A 12,851-nucleotide genomic window follows, 5' to 3' on the forward strand; every position below is an offset into this window, starting at 1 on the left:
TACATAGAAGATTTAATAATGTATAGTTATGTTAGTAATGTAATGTAACAAAACAGTGTATAAATTTAAAAAATAATAAAAATAAGTATAAATTTTGTGGTGAGAGATTATAGCAAATTGCTTTTAGCAGTTTCTTTTTGTTTGTTTTCTTAGAAACCAGTTAATTCTTTTTAATTCTACTCTATAAAATCAAAAATTTTTAAAAATGGTCAGCACTTTATCATAATTGTACTTAAATTACTTTTATTTTTTAAAAAGTGCATTTAAGTCTTTACTATTAATAATTTATAATTACAATAATTAACATTTACTGAATAATGTAGCGAATTTGTATTTCATTCTGTTATACATTTTCTAATTAGGATTTGCACAATCAGAGCATCCTTGCATTTGTATAAAAATTTTGTCTTAATAGCATATAATTTTTATGAGAATCTGTAAATACATGTATTTATCCACTATTGATGCATCTATTTAAAAACTTAAGTTTTGAGTAATTTGAGTATTTTGAGAGTTAAGTGAGTGTAAGTTTGAGTTGGTAATATTTCTAATCTAAAGTATCTTAATGTTTTTAATCAGAGAGTGATCATTACAGATTGTTTTCCCGTAATGTAATTAAGAATTAGTAATTACACGATGTAACATGTATGCGATGCAAATGTACTGTATAATTCATTTACCACTAAATTCCTAAACAATGCGTGATGTTTAGATGGCGTTGGGATCGTGGCTGATGTTCGCCGGTATAGTAGCGCCATCTGTGGAGCAGCTAATAGATTATAAATTTTATATCTGTTTTTCTCGTTCAGATTTAGGTTGCTGATACTGCTCAGATAAATTTTCATGTTACTTTCATAAAAGTAGTGAATGTGCTGTCTGCATAATTCATTAATAAGTCAGTCGGTAAAAAAATCTTTCATCTTCAATATCTTCTTTTTAACAGAATTTCATTATGAAAAAAGTATGCGGTATAATTTCTTGAATGATATAATTTTTCATTGAAAGTCATTTAATGTAATTTAGTATTTTGAAATTATTTTTCTACTTTATTATCACCAATTGAACGCAATAATGGCAATATTCGTCTTGCGCACTGCATCTAACTTGCAGTTACGGAGGTTATACCATTTAATACAGGAGAAAAAGAGAATTCAGTGAAAGATTTTTTTCTTGAAATTTAAAATTTGTTTATTGAGTAACTTAGTGCAATAGAAAAACAAGTATTATATATATTAAAAAAAAAATTAACTCAATTCCTACTTAGGTCAAGAAAGAAAAATTTTATTTTAGTTACTTTTTATTAACATTTTTTCGTTTTTAATTTATGAAGCGGATGGTAGTCTATAATTTCTCATTCTATCCATCTCTTGCAATACTTCATTATTGAAAGGAACATTCCCAGTGAGTTTCGAGCAGTCTAGTTCTTCTAATCGTTGCTTACGTTGTATTGTAGTTTCTTTTCGTATTCTCCGTTTGTGAAGCAAGGGACATTTTAAAGGGTTATATTTTAAATATATAATATTATTACGTTGACATAGAAATATGGGGAGAATTGTCGCTACATCTGGGGCATCGCATCCGCTTCATCCAACTCAATAGAACTACAATTCTGTAATTCCGTACACTTTAAAAATCTTTAGAACTTTTAAGAGTCTTACTATTGCAACTTACTTTTGTTATGTATTACAAATCTTATTTATCACAGTCATGTACTATTATTTATAAGTTGTTATAAAATTAATTTTCAAGGCAAGTGAGAATTCCTAATAAACTGTCATTATTTCTAATATATTTAATAAAAACAGTCTATCTTTAGTTCCGATAAACAGGAATCAATAAGTAGGTACTGACTTGAATATGTGAAAAAACTGTATTAACATCCAGTGTCATCCACTACAAGTTTAAAAAGATGTATTTGAACTTCAGTGGATGAATAAAAATAACGATTCAAAATTTGAACAAGATATATGGAGAGTGTGAGGTACGAGTAGGAATTCAATAATAATACAAAAATTAACCAGCATGACTCAATTTCGAGTTTCATGAGGGTGTTCACTTTTCATTATTTGGTAAATAACTAAGATAAATGAAAAGAAAGAACCTTTTTTTTACTTTGTAAGTAGATTCCCTTAAAACATTATATAAATACATAGACAATGCATGAAATAGAAGATTAGTTCAGTGCTGATGACATCAGGTCCGAAGTGACAAACGTCCAAAGTATTCGGATCTTAACTCATCATTCTCGCTGTTCGAATGAAGGAAAATTACATAATTCTTTAATTCATTGTCTTATGCTGGCAACAACTGTTGCGTTAAAGCATTTTACAGTTTTTCATTTCATTAGCCTACGCTGGATTAAATCATTAAGTTCAAAGGGAGACGGAAATTTACATCTGGTTTCTTTCTCATATAGCATATGTACTTTGTTAGCACATTTTTTATCTGCATATAAAATTTACTGTCGATTATACTTTTTTCATATTTTAAAATTTTTAGTTTAAAATATATTACTTTATTTTATTAACCTGAGTTCCTGTTATTTCCATACAACAGACTATTAAACTATAGTGTACACTGTTCAGTTAACGTAACGTAACGTTATCACGCCTACACTCATTGATAAATCTTGCCACTTGAACGAAACATAAGATCTTTAATTTATCTTCTGTACGTCTTGTACATATCTACTGCTGCTATTCAGCAAAAGATAAGATTTTTTTTGGTACTCTCTATATTATAGCGGTCCCCAAGATTGTATAGCTAATATCCCAAGATTGTATAGCTATCGAGATATCTCGCCACGTATTCTTATACCCAGGGTTATGGAGTCGCTAAAAACAGGTCGACTCCGACTTCAGTTTTCGTTGAACAGTTTGAATTTGACATGAAATTAAAATGAATTGAAAAAAAAATTAATGACAAGCTGAGTTATTATTTTTATTTATGGACTACACACATTAATAAATAGTTATTTTCTATTTTATTGACATATTAATAAATAAATATGAGGGAGGAGGATTGATGTGATATTTGCCATTAGTGATTAAACTGATTCATTTAGTTACAAATCTCGCTGGTAAATTTAGGCTAGCAGCAACAACTCCAAAAATTTATATCATTCTTAGGAAGCGAGCAGGAAAAGGAGCAATTATTTGATCAAACAACGCGATGAGGAAGTACATATTTGATAATATAGAGGTTGTTAGAATTAAGAACTTTTTTAGAAGATGTAGATAACCCTAATGTTTCACTAACAAAAAGACTATGGAATGATCTTGCAGAATTAGAAACTTCTTTCTACACCGTATACGAAGGCGAGAATGGAAGAATGGGATGTTTGTTCTTTCTGAAATGGAGGGTTTATTGCAGACGAAATCTTTTTTTCATCGAAGAAAAGAGAAGCTAGATTGCTTGCTGGGTTTAATTTATGTGGATCCGAAACACTGAATTTTCTTGGATGATGAACAAATTAAAAAGGCAAAGAAACCCATCTATGAACTTTCATTATGAATGAAATTATTCTCAGAACAATTGGAGAATTCGAAACAGGACAGTCAAACTGCAGACGTTGCAGTAGAGTCTCTATCATACTCTTCCAGTGATGAATTAGATTTTGAGAAATATTTTTGAAGGCGAATTAAAATAAAAAACCTTTAGATATAAAAATGAAAAAATATAAACAAGATTTCTACACGGCCTTTGAAGAACTAGAGAAATATGATTGCGCTTGCAGGATACCTCTTTTAGAACTTATAAAAAATCTATCTAGGAAGTTAAAATAAGTAACCCTAACAGTAACAGCTCTTCCTCCTACTCATGTCAATGTGGAAAGACTCTTCTCAGCTCTGAAGTTTATCAAATCGGATCTATGGCCTTTCGACAAAGAAGGTCTTGCCGAAGCTATACTGTTTCTTAGAACTAACTAATACCAGTTTTTCCATTTCATAATAAATTCTAATTAACATAAATAATTTGCTATACCATCATTTTTTTTTTTTTTTTTTTCCCTGTAGCATCTATTACTTCTTTTGTATTAAAAAAAAATAAGCTGCAATCCATGTGTATATGTTTGCATATATATATAATATATATATGAGGGAGTCTTTAAAATGTCAGCCGTCAGAGTCAGTCATTTTCCCTACCGACTTCCACAGCCCTGCTTATACTTCGCTACATGTTACATCTCGATTGATTAGCGATTACATTTTGGGGGCCGCTATAATAAGAAAGTGCCGATTTTTTAATATATCTTTCAGATTTGTAATTGCTAAAAAATGGGGCGATTTACCAGCAATAACGCATTTTACAAATTTTACTTTCATTTTTAATAATATTTCTAATTGATATACTATTGATAGTACATTTAAATATCTGTAATTAATGAAAAATGATTGCAGTACATATTTTTTTAATAAATCAAATTTGTGAAAAAAATACCGCTGAAAAAGAAATAATTTGATGTTGTTTGAAAAAAAAATATTAACTGTAACAGCAGCGAAATTTTTTAATGTTAAACTACTTAATATAAGGTACAAGATGTATAAAAATATACATTTCTATCAAATTTTATATTCATTATGATCATTAAAAGATCTTTTAGTGTCTTTTTACGCTACTTTCTGCTGTTGATTTTTAATAAAATGCTATGATACTTATTTGTTTATTAATATATTAGATAAATAGAATATTCGAATGTATAGCATTTCCTGTGAAAAACAAATAATTCATTTCAAATGACTTTGGTGGCAACGCCACTATCCTTTGTGACGCCACCAGTGCTGACTGTACATGTTCAAAAAATTCTCACCAAATTTGTTACCTCAAGAACTATTTATTACTCGAAAATAACTATCTATATCTCTTTAGTTATTTAAGACTCTACAATAATTAAATAGTTCTTTTATTCATACTCTCAAATGATGAAAAAACAAAAGTTACACTTAACTCTCAAAAAAAGAACAACATCATAGTATGTTGCCATTCTCTGAAAACATAAACTTTTACAAAACATAGATAATAATAATATCAATAGATAATAAATAACAAAAAAAAAAAAAAAAAAAAAAAAAAAAAAACCTATAAAGAAAACGATTACATCTGCTTGAAGCTTGTGCAATATTACTCAGAAGCTGCAGTTAGAAAAATATTAAAAAAATATTGTTCATCAGTCAAATATTAGTCAAAATATTGTTCAGTACAGGTTTTATAAAGATTGGATCCTTGCGCTTCCTTTTGAGGCTTTGCAATGAAAAAAAAAAAAAAAAAATTATTTTATCCTTGAAATTGATTTGCGTAAGGGTAATAAAATTCGTTTTATCTTCAAATAATTAACAAACTCTCTTAAAAATATCCTTTTGTAGTCCAAAGGTGCAATTTCCCCAGAAGGAATTTCATTTTGGCATTTTGCGTCGATTCGCGATAAGCGTTGTTTCATTTTTCATATTGTTGCCACCCAATAGTATCTCCCTCTATTATATTTAAAGAAATTAAATAATGAAGAATCTGCATGAATGTATGTATGTTTCTCAGATTGTGATAAAACAACGGTCCCTAGAGCCATCCAATTTTGAATGACGTAATCCTACTGCGAATATATGCATCTGGAAGCCTTAATTTGAATTTGAAATTTTTTTTATTACCGATTTCGTATTTTGTAACACTTCAACGAATTTTTGATGAATAAACTCAACGATTTCAAAGCGAGCCATGGTAACTTTCTACAGAAAAAACATTTTTATCTCCAGCGCTCGAGACTGTGTATCGGAAATTCTAAAGATGTGCTCATTTTAAAATTATTTTGAGATATTGCTCTTGAGCTGAATTTCATGGTTTAAGTGCGAAGAACGTGATATTTAATAAATAAAGGTAACACACAAAATTTAAAAAAAAAAAAAAACGCTGCTTTGAACGTAATTTAAAATCTGAAACCTTTCAGATTTTTTTATCATCATCATTATTATTTTTTAAATTTACTTAAATATCTTGGATGTATTGATAGAATAGGCAGGTGTACCCTACTTTACTACCAGTTCCTTTCCTTCTATTTCCGTGTAAGTAAGTATTGTGTTCCAGAAATTTCGGCTATGATTTTTCAATTGATATAACCATTTTTACCATCCCCAAATCCATTAAGCCTCTTTTTTTTTTTTCTTCCGCCTTGGGGTGTCTGTACGTACGGATAGAATAAACAACCTTTTTTCCAAAATAGGTTTTAAAATGGATTCAAAAAGGACTTTTTTCTTCAAAAAGGACACGTCTGTACGTGCATAGGTACATCACGCATAACAGAAAAACAATAAGTCATAGGAGGTGAAATTTTTATAATGAACTGCTGTAACATCTAGTTGTGCACTTCCCTTTTTTATTGCCGTCAGCGGTACCAAACGTGTATATACATTTAAGGGTGTCCAGTGCCGTTATAGGCAAGTGCCCACCATTTAAAAAAGGTATATATATATATATAAAGTAAGAAATTTAGAACTAATATTTCACAAAGACCAGAAATTGAAATTCGTAATTAATAAATTTCAAATAAACATATAAATGCAACAAAGAATTTAAAAATGTTAAAACCGAAACATTTTAAGGAAGCCAAACCCTTCTTCAAAAACCATGAAATTTAAAGAAAAATTAAAACATTGTTTATATATATATATGTCATATTTTGGCAGTGGGGCACAGGAAATAAGACACTTGCCATCTAATGACGAGAAAGAAGAAGTTAACTGTTTTGATTCCACATCTTTATTCATTTCAAATGGCAGCCCATCATTCTTTCAGATTCTCCAAAATTGCACATGCAATAGTAATTTAAACTAAATAGGATTAGCTTTAAATTGACTGCGTCCTATTGTTCAAAGAAAGGGAGACAGATGGGACGAGCGGCAACAAGGTGTTTCAGCACCAGAGGGAGAAAGCAGTCTGACAAAAAATGGCGCGAACTCTGCATTTATAGTAGCGGTTACATAACATTCCAGAATGTTCTCGAAAGTACTGCTCTAGGGGATGAAAGTTCCTGAAATAGCGGAAAGTCAATCAGAGGTTGCTTGTTCGCGTGGAGCAAAGCCATTTTATTTTTTATATTTTGTATACATATGTTACGGTGAAACACCGAAATCTGGAGAATGTCGACTTTCACCGGTGAATGTCAACTTCACATAGTCGCTTGGTGTATGTCCGAAGTATTTTCCAAATACTATTATTTCTGACTTATACCGGTCAATGTCGACATTCACCATGTACTAAGGGTGAATGTTGAACATATAAGAATATTATATTTTCTTCTCCGTAATTCAGTCGCGAAACAACAAACTTCAAACTTAAAATAAGAACTTAAGAACATAAGAACTTAAAGCACATAGTACATTCAAAATGAGAAAGGAAAATAATAGAAGTTAAAAACTTACTCAATGATACAGTACATTCTAAATGAGAAAATAAAATAATAGTAATAAAAAATTTACTAAATTATGTGATTCAAATCTTATTTATTGCAACAACTTAAACTATTATGATACTTTGAAATTGCACAAGACGCCCTTGCTTTTACATCTGCATTTATTCGTAGAACACTTCCTTTTGCAATGCGACATTTGTAAATAAATCTCATCTATGGAAAGTAACTTTTCTTTACAAATTACGAACTGAACGTCCGAATGTACAAGAATGTAATGCAATATTCGATCTTTCACCCACGTATTTGGTGAATGTTGACTTTCTCCGGTGAAATTCTCCAATTTCGGTCTTATATATTCCCACCCCCTTCACCCGGCCTTAAATTTTGGAATCGGTGGTCATAGTCCTATACATGCAAATACAGAAGTGTTTTAAATGAAAATATTCATATTTCGGCAACGTAAGATTTAAAAATAATAATAATAATGATCATGATAATAATTTTGGACAAAACAACAAAATCAAACTTTTCATGCGGTCTCCCGGCTCCTATGCTTTTATTTGTAAACGTTTTACACTCCCTTAAAAAAATAAATAAATAAATTATAAGACTTTTGACTCCCGTACGACAAAAATTGACCGGGATATTTAATTTCAAAATTTGTAGTTTTTGATGTCATTTGCAACTAACTTATCTTCAGGGATCAGTAATTCGAGAAAATATGTTTAAAAGAAGTGCAGCAAAAAAAAAAATGTCTATAATATAATAAGCTGTACCAGAAAATCTTATGGTGTCCCACATCAGGCCTAAAATTATAATATATATATATATATATTATAATTATATACTGGTAACCCTCCTATAACACGGTAGATAAGTTCCTAGCAAATGTCGTGTTGTGCGAGACCCAGAGCCAGTACAAAAAGAAGGGTTACGTTCCGAAATCGTATTAGAAACAAGTATTTTTTTTTTTTTTAATTCTACATAAATAACTTCAATTTTTATTAAAAATATAAATGCATGTACAACACAAAACAAAAAATATTACTTTAATTTAATTAATTTCTTTGTCGTCATTGCTCAATATAATCAACCGAGTACGTTTTTTCGGTGGAATGAGATCGCTTTCATTTTCAGAATTTTTTTTTTCATTTAAAGTTCTGGCACCTTCTTCCCTCTTTCAAAAATCTGCAATTTTACTTTGCTTACGAGTTCTTGCGAGGTCATTGTAAATTTCTCGATATGGAGCCATACAGTTTTGCAGTTCCCTTTTGAATTTTCGGTTTCTTTCAGCGGAAGGGCTTGGATTCAAGAAAAATGACTCGAGATTTTCAGCTAAGCTTAGGCCTTCCTTTAATTTTTTGCTGTTAAATTATGAAGCTTCATCTGTGCTAGTGTTCTGAGAATGCATTTGATTTACGGCTTCGGATGCCATTCCATCAAATCTGCTTCGCCAATTTCTTCTTCCACGAATAAATCTTCAACGTCCTCAATAGCCGTATCCAGAAAATCTTCGCCTCCGATTCGCTTAGCAAGATCTAATATGCCACCAATTTCATTTTACTGACGATTCACGCACGTTTTCTATTTCAACTGAAGAGGGCCATATCTTATTGCAACGCGCATGTAACGTTTGATGTTTTCAGTGATAACGATACAGTGCCTAATTGAAAATTTGGCTAATCTTTGGAATATGGTAACAGGTAGTTTGGCGACATTTTGGTAAGGCGATAAAGGTTACTAGCTAGGACTTGGATATAGCTAGCAGTGTACATGGATATAGTCAAGGGTGTGCGCAATGCCATTTTTGTGCAATTCTGGGATGTTTTTTTAAGTGAAAATAGGTCGACGTGTACATGGATGATACCGTGTATGTGCAATTCGTAAAAACGCGGCAAGCTGTGGGCGATTCTGCACTTTGTCATAATTTCGCACCTAATCTTCGTCATGATTAAGCACTTTTATTCCATAAAAGTTCTAGCATAAGCGTAATTCGGCTAGCAGATTGTTGGAAAAAAAATGTTGGAAATGTTAAGTAAAAAAAAAAAGAAAAAAAAAATGCCTTTACTTCGTGAAAACAAAATAGCGTTCAAACAAAAACTAGCAGTTTGCTGTAGCAGGGTTGGTCGCCAAATTTTCGCCAAAAAATCGCCGAGTTACCATAATCCAAAGATTAACCGAAAATTTCTTCCAAGCTTCGATTACATTAATTGATTTTGAATCGCTTACGTCTAAATTCCACCGAAGGAAGGTTAACGGACGACTATCTCCGCACCTTAAAGGGTGAGGGAGGCAGAATTAATCTGACCGATATTTGGGTCAAAGCCGGGTGTTTTTTTTTTTTTTTTTTTTTTTTTTTGGATACCCTGCTGATCTGTTCTATACTTCAGCCCCCGTTTTTAAAGTGGACTATGTTGGTGCTTTTCTCAATATGGAAAAACTTCGTGCGGATTTGCTTAAATTTCTTGGGCAATTTTCTTATCGTGTTAGAGCAAAACCGTATTATAGGATGCCGTGTTGTACGACGGTTCTCGCAATTTACGATTCGTGTTATAGCGAAGCCGTGTTACAGGATGCCGTATTGTAGGAAGGCTTACATATATTATAATATCCAACTAGTGTCATTTCGTAAAAGTATTTCATATTTCTAATTAGACATTTCATGATTTAAATGCATTTTAATTTAAATCAATCAGATAAAGTTAGAAAATTATTCTTAGGAACTACAGTTATTGCTTTTAAATTCGCTTGGTTTGGTAAGGAATGCGCTGGCGTGTGAATGATAAAGGTATTTTATTTCTAGCGCTGGCAACACATTGTTTTCAAGCAGCCGGGTTTGTTGATTAAACGCGAAAGCTAAACATCTTACATTTTGTTGAATGGCAACAGTCTGGCGTGCCACAGATAAAAATATTTTGCACTGCTCACTTTTAAATCGGTAAATTTATTAAGTAGACTTAAATTCGTACAGAATGTGAAGTTTAAATTTTAAAAAAATCGAAATTCGGGTTTCGAAATAAATGCACATGTTCCGGTGATGGATTACGTATTCTAAATACGGTAGCTCTAGGTCACACATGGCCAAACTGCGGCTTGCGAGCTTTCGCCATTTGAAATCCGACTTGTTTTGAATAAATTTAGTTTAATTTTTTAATACAAATGAAATTTTAAATAGAAATCATGCAGTGCCACGTTGGTTTATCAATCGCTAACTTAATTCCTGAAATTATATAACTAAAATTTTAGTAGATTTCAAACTGTCCCCGCGGGCTTATCGTCAGAGCAACAAATACGTAAAATGACAAATAATTCCATTTCTTGTGATTACTATTCCGGTTATGTTACTTTTTGAACAGATAATGGTCATATCACGGAGTTACCTAAAACGCAATGCTAACATATTTAATTATTCTCCTTCATATTTTTTCTCTCATGTTAATTTTACTTCGGACAGTATCTGTTTACATCGTTGTGTGATCCCATTGTTCACAACAGTTGTGATCCACCTGGATGATTCCCTATTCTTTTTAAGGACTACTTTTATTCAGTTCTTGAATGGCGTGAGTAACTGCTGAAGAAACCTTGCAATTCATATGGAACTCTTTTAATCTACGGGAAAAATTACCAGGATTTCATTTTTGGTGGATAGGCGCAGTGGCTATCGCATCGCGCAGGAGCACCACAGGGTCGACTCAGCCTTTCATCCCTTGGGTCGATAAAATGAGTACCAAGTTCGCTTGGGGACTAAACACTGGGGGTCCTGCGACAGCTGACCACTTGTTCAGAGCATATACTTACGCACTCCGGGGACCACTGTCAAGAAAACAGATTTCGGGGCAGTGTAGGTCTTGGCCCACTAAGGCATTTGCGCCACTGAGTTTAGTTTAGTTTATTTTTGGTGGAATGAACCTTCAACCTCTTACTTGGTTAGGAGACTTATCTCAATTTTCTGCGGAACTCCTTCAAACTTAATTTCCTTTCCCCAAGTCAGGCATTTATATGAAGTTGCTTCCCATATTTCGCAACCATTCACAATGAATGAATATTTTTCCCACATGAAACTCTTATCTTTCGTATTAATTCTTCGGTAATCCTAGGCAAAGATCAAAATTTATTTCACCAATGGTTGCGCATGCTGAAATATTAGGAGTCTTGGGAACGATCACTGGTTTGACAACGATTTAAATTTTAGTAAAAATGTTTATTTCCCATTTTATCAAATATTGTTTAACCAGATAGAGATCTTTCACCTTAGTTCTCAAATCTTCATATCAATAACGTTGCATCGAGCAATGAGGGGTCAACAGAACACAAACGTCTCTCTTCTCCAATGTTTCTGCCAAAATCGGCATATTGATACTGGTCAAATCACTTTAGCTTGTGATTATTTACTAGTATTTTTCGATTTCTGGGTTGATGACCTTTCTTTCTACCTCGCATTAGGTTCGAGGCATTTTACTGCACTAGGCTAGAGTCGTAGGTGAATATCGCACTAGGTTAGAGGCATTTTGAGCATGCATTTGCTTTATGGCCGAAATATTTAAATTTATAAACCTATTAAATCTTTTATTTTTATTATCTTTGTTTTAATTTTATAGACAACAGATTTATGACCAATTTCATCGTAGCTGGAAAACTTAAAACTTTCATTCTTCATTGATTTAGTACAGTAACTTAATCGAAAACCTTTTTTCTAACTCGAGCTTTTAAGTTATTAATACTGTCTTCTAAAATTTTTGCCTTTTCATTCGATTCTTCTTTCAAACTGTGACTTCTTTATATTCATTCATGATGTTTATATAGCTACTTTTTTTTTTTTTTTAACGTTGTAGTAAAGTGTCTACAAAATGTTCACCTGTTTTATTTGTTCATCTTTTAATTGATCAGCAAATTTGAGCTCGTTTAGATCGTTACAGATTTTTATTTCTAAACCATATATCCATTTTTCGAATAAGTTGTTCAAATGAAAGGCGAAATCACGCCAGGATGAAGAAGTTTCGTCCTTATGTAAAATACAATTTTGTCTCAAGTCTCCGGACTCAGTTTGAAGCTCTTAATAAGTACTTTTTTTCCATGTAGTTGTAATTGTTTGCCAACGATCCATAATTATGGATAACCGTGTCCTTGAGAATTCCGAAGTAACCACTGATAACTTGCCGAAATTTACGCCAACGGTTGACGAGATAATAAGTAAGTACCGGTTTCAAAATGTTAGGTAAGGTTATTTAATTACGGCAGAGCCTCGAGGGCTATCTGCCTAAGGAGAGGGATGCCTTCTTGGAGGACTTTCTAAGGGAACTGGCTCGTATATACGTTACACATGGGGAAAACCACGAAAACACCCATGCAACCAGCCCGTTCGCGAGATTCGAACCTTGTACCGAACTACGAGTGTTCAGCGACTTAACCGCTCGGCCGCTGGTGGGTACCGGTTTCAAAAGAATCGTGACTT

The sequence above is a fragment of the Stegodyphus dumicola genome, chromosome 10 (assembly GCF_044657685.1).
Source record: "Stegodyphus dumicola isolate Sdum_Otavi_A_Nest chromosome 10, ASM4465768v1".
In the NCBI taxonomy this organism is placed as follows: Eukaryota; Metazoa; Arthropoda; class Arachnida; order Araneae; family Eresidae; genus Stegodyphus; species Stegodyphus dumicola.